General features: G+C 40.9%; 1 protein-coding gene across 1 annotated transcript in view; it reads left to right on the top strand.

Annotated features, from left to right (window-relative positions):
* The first annotated feature begins 2,139 nt into the window (after positions 1 to 2,139).
* OSGIN1 (oxidative stress induced growth inhibitor 1) overlaps positions 2,140 to 5,023 on the top strand; it is a 15,228-nt gene continuing 12,344 nt past the window's right edge. Inside the window, exon 1 of the mRNA XM_014517682.2 lies at positions 2,140 to 2,252. The gene's annotated coding sequence lies outside the window, so the exon portion shown is untranslated. The remainder of the gene's footprint in view (positions 2,253 to 5,023) is intronic.

The raw sequence follows: 5,023 nt of genomic DNA, 5'->3' as shown, positions 1-5,023 counted from the left end.
GCCGCCACGCTCCTCTGAATCTCACACAGGGTTTCTATTACCCTGCCGTGTATCCAGAGTCCCCACGAGATGGATGTGGAGTCCTCTTCGGCCTGGGAGGAAACTGCTCAAGCCTTTTATACGGCTAACAGGCCAATCGTTAGCTGCCACGTGGGAATAATTTAAAACTAGCCAATAGCGGGGAACGAATTTACATACCAGTGGCGGGAACTCTTTTGCACCGTGCATTCCTCTTGCAACTCGAGCAATGCACTCTGCAAAAGAAGCTGCAGAAAAGCGGGAAACTCGTCCCTGCACCGGGGTTTTCCTCTGCAACAGGAAACTCTCCTGTGCAATGAAGCTGCAACTTGGCGGGGATAATTCTGGTGCCGAAGCACACACAAAATCATGCCTTTGGGTCATGACACTTTCTTATATAACTGAAATGTAATATGGTAAGAGTTTTTAAGTGATAATATCTTCATTTATAAAACTTTGACATAAATTATTGAAATAAGGTTGTTCTAACTAAATGATCCTGCCAGTTTCTTTGAGAACTTTCATTTCTTTTAGGTGATTATGAATAGGGAGATTTATTAGGAGTTAGAAAATATAGATGTGAAAATGCAGGAAAAGGTCTCAGTTATTTACTCTTCTCCAAGAATCAGAATAGTTTTCACACATAATTACTGGGCAATGCTCAGAGTTCCAGCCACTTTGGAAAGTTTCCAAAGCCAGTGGATACAGAAGTATTGAAAATCATTAATTCAAAAGTATGAGTCAACAGGAATCATTTGGTTCAATATTTTTTATTAAGTGAATCAGTGGTTCCATATATAGATGAAACATATGATTCTGGGGAAATTGAAATAGAGTACACCAAATCCTTTGAGATGCTTCTGGAGAATCTAGAAATCTCATTTCATCAACTGCTTTTGTCTTACATTTTTCCCCATATCAGTTTTTTTAAATATGCCCCTTAACCAAGTGTCAGTATTTCTCTTTCATTTCCTAGAGCTTTGATTTGAAAAAAATTGCTTAAGAGAGTAAGAAGTAAGTGCTGATGACTAGCTATCTTCATCTAAGCTCCCTCCTTCAATTGGAAACATTATGGTTTCAAATTATTTGAATGCTTTGAATTCAGCAAAGACCCAATCCTAATAGCCTTACTCCTGTAGACTGAGCCATTTGATTTGACTGAGACTCCTGCTTTGGTCTCCTGACTTTTCTGCAGGAATACAAGACCTTGTCATATTGAGTACAATTTCCCAAAGGTACAGGTAACACTAACCTTGTTTTGTAAAAGGTTTCCTATTATAATAGTATATTGTTTCAAACGTGTCATTTAAAAATGTATGATATCTTTAATATATAGTCTAGTACAGACCAGAAAGAATGGGACCTTAAAGAGACAAATCAGGTGCTTACATTTTGCTCCATCTAATACAGCAGCAGATCTATTGCTATTTGTGACATCACAGTCATAGTGACTTCATAGCCATAGAAAACTATATCTAATAAGACCCAAATGGAGAAAACAGAGAAAGGGTTTATTTCTTCAGCTAAAAGTAAATTTCTATGGGAAGTACATGACCTATAATACAGTTGAGCAGTTCTAAACACCAGCCTATTTCTTACAAATATAATTGTAATCAAAATATCAATCATAAGGGAAGATGTTGCAAGTTTCCCTTTTATTTTTGGCCAGCTGCAATTGCAATACCATTTACTCTATATAGTCCAAAAAGTTCCTCAGTGCTAAAGAATGCATACTGCACTATCCTGCTACAGCCTGCCTTAATTGTAATTATCACTGTGGCAGCTGTGTTTTATTTATAGAGAAACACAATAAAACTTATAATAAATTGTTCTAAAGTCTCAGCCTACAAAAATCTTTAAATCTAAAAATTAACCATAGAAGTTTGGTGTTTGGAGCCCTGCATACCCTGGTTCACTTAAGGCTGCTTTTGAGTGTGTTTGTGTTGCCTCATGCTATCAGCTGAGTATGGGTAAGTTACTCTGCATGATTCATTCATAAACTGGAAAACCTAGCCATGGTTGCTGAATCATGCTTATGAGTAATTTTCCTAGTCCCTCCCACAGCAGTTTCAATCCCACCTCCTTCAAACCAAGAGCTGGTTGCCTACTATATTTAAGCAGCTGTCTTGGAGCAATACAGTATATGCTCAAGAGTCACGGTCTGTTCTGCTTCTCTAGCAACACAAGCGTTTGTATTAAGACTTTGTTCTCTCTCACCAACTCCCTTTACTAAGGTAAGAGGACTGGAAATGAATAGAAAGCTTTTTTACCCAGGCAGTTTGTAGCATATTGCTTTATAAAATAGCATAAGAGAATGCTTTTAGAAAAAGGGTATTATCTTTAAATACCACATAATTGGATTATTCCCAAATCTCTAAGCTGTGTCTATGGGATACTCTGTTTTGGGAACAAGTATACAATACTGAAAATTTGAGGGGAGGGAATCAATAGTTCATGGAATTACTAGGCTTATGACATGATAATGTTGCCTGTGTTAGACCTGAGACTCATAGAAATACCTGCAGACTTTTCTATTATTTATATGCTAGCTGTGCTGCTCTCCCTGAACTCTCTCCATCTGGTTTGTTGGCCTAGTTCTGTGGTTCTCATTCAAGCAAAATTCCCATTGATATTTCTGTGAGTTTTGCTCAAGTAAGAATGAAAAAACTTTCCCTCTTTATGAAATGATATCAGTTATAATGCTCTGCTAACACATCTTTTTTTCCCCTCCATTAATAATGTTTCAGTTGCGCAGTCTGTAAACAGTAAGTGTCTCTCAGGCTTGCTCAATGCGAGTAAAAGCTTTAATTTTAATGAGTACCACAAAATGTTTGTTCCTAGATTGATGTTGGTCACTTTTTTCAGCAAAGAAAGTTATGTAACATTGCTACCAATGTGTCTTATTGCTGAGGTAACGAGAGGATGAATTTTGGAGCACTGTAATAATAGAACAGCTAGTGTTTCCTAAATTAGTGGGGCACAAAGGGGGTGAAGAACATTATCAGGATGGAATCCTAAACTAGGAGCCAATACTGTGAGTTGTGCCACTGAGTACGGTAATGCTAGGCAATCTAGTTTACATAAAGGGAAAATAAAAGGAAGGATGGTCTCAAGTTTCTTGCTAGATCCGCCTCTCTCTTATTGCATGGATGGAAACGAATTCGGTATAAACTGTAGGTAAACTTCTGTGCTTGAGTAAAAGAGCAGGATTCAGCCTGATATGTTAATTTTACTGTAAGAAGTACTGGAGTAAGGCCTCTAAGAGCATTTATACACGTGCTCCAGGAGGGAGGTGGGGGGCAGGAGCACTTTAGAGTGGCTCCCAGAGCGGCTCTAATTAAAGCACCCAAAGTGTCACATGTATCAGTGTCTCCGCACTGAAACATGGCTGAGGGGTGCTTTGACTTTGAGTTAATGCGCCCCCATTGCCATCTTTCAGCGTAGGGACACTGATACATGCTATGCTGGAATCTGCTAGCGCACGGTAATTACCATGCTCCAGCAGACTCAATTAATTGAATTAAAAAACTGAATTGAATTAATTGAGTCTGCTCCAATGTGCCATAATTACAACCTATCAGAGCAGCCTCTGCATGTGTATAGGCGCCCAAAGTTCTGAGCAGTCAAAAGATTTTTGCCTTTGGTTCCTTTACTTGTGACTTTATCTGCTTGTATTATGTATTTGCTATTTTGCATTCAGTCCTCTTTTTCCAGGACTCATGAATCCAATAAACAGATTGGGAAAGAGGTGTAAGTTGAGGAAGAACTTGGCCCAGAGGCATAAGTTTTGCGATGAATAAAGATGTAACTGAAATGATTACCATAAACCAGAGATGGAAGCTCAAAGGCAGAGAGAAAATTTCCCTCCCTTTTTTAATCAGTAGGGCTCTGCTAAGGTAATAGTTAAAACACTGATGAATAATAAAGTTGCATGTAACCCTGGATCAAAACAAAGTGGTATCCAGAGGCATCAGCCACCTAACTTGAACTAGATACAAGCTCTGAAATGGGTGTAATGTGGTCTTTTAGCCTGCGTTTTATCTGATGCAAGTTTGGATTTAAGAATCTTTTGCAGCACTGCTAGCCTTGTTGATTTTATCTGCCTGAACCCCCTCAGTCCAGGTCCACTGCCTCAGACTCTGGGTTCCTGGTCCCCAGCCCCTCACAGCTGACCAAAGCTGATCTCACGAAGAACCCCTAGCATAGCCTAAAGACCTTCCCTACAGCCACAAAATTTAAATAAAAGAAAACCAGCACACAGAGTTAACTATCTGGTTCTAACTCAGACTCAACCTTATCAGGATCATCTTCACCATCCGCTGAAAAGCTGGCAAGTCAGTCAGCAACACGGAAGTCCTTGACTTCAGGAAAGCCGACTTTGACAAGCTCAGGAGGCTTGTCAGTGAGGCCCTAAGGGACCATGACCACAGGGAGAGGGGAGTTCAAGAAGAGTGGTTGCTCCTCAAGGGAGCGATCCTCAATGCACAAACTAAGTCTATTCCATCTCGGAGGAAAGGCAGCAAGAGGGCACAGCAGCCCCCCTGGCTCTCCAGGGACCTAGCAGACCTCCTGAGGCTAAAAAGAAAGACCTACAAAGGATGGAGGATGGGAGTCACCTCCAAGGAGGATTATTCTGCACTGGTCCGGTCCTGTACGGAGCAGACCAGGAAAGCCAAGGCTGCAACTGAACTCCAACTAGCTTTGAGCATCAAGGACAATAAAAAGTCCTTTTTCAGATATGTGGGGAGCCGGAGGAAAAGCAGGGGCAACATTGGACCCCTTCTGAACCAGATGGGGCAACTGACAACTGACGCCCAGGAAAAAGCCAACCTATTAAATAGGTACTTTGCGTCAGTCTTTCATCAGTCCCATGGGACGCCCATGCCCGCTACAGGGCCGGGAAGTCCGGGTGAGGGTGATCCCCTGCCCTCCATTAATGCTGACTTTCTGAAGGAACATCTTGAGAAGCTGGATACCTTCAAGTCAGCCAGCCCTGACAATCTTC

Source organism: Alligator sinensis, unplaced genomic scaffold, assembly GCF_000455745.1.
Source record: "Alligator sinensis unplaced genomic scaffold, ASM45574v1 scaffold97_1, whole genome shotgun sequence".
In the NCBI taxonomy this organism is placed as follows: Eukaryota; Metazoa; Chordata; order Crocodylia; family Alligatoridae; genus Alligator; species Alligator sinensis.
Note: the sequence above shows the minus strand (reverse complement) of the source record. Positions and strands in the feature narration are given on the sequence as shown.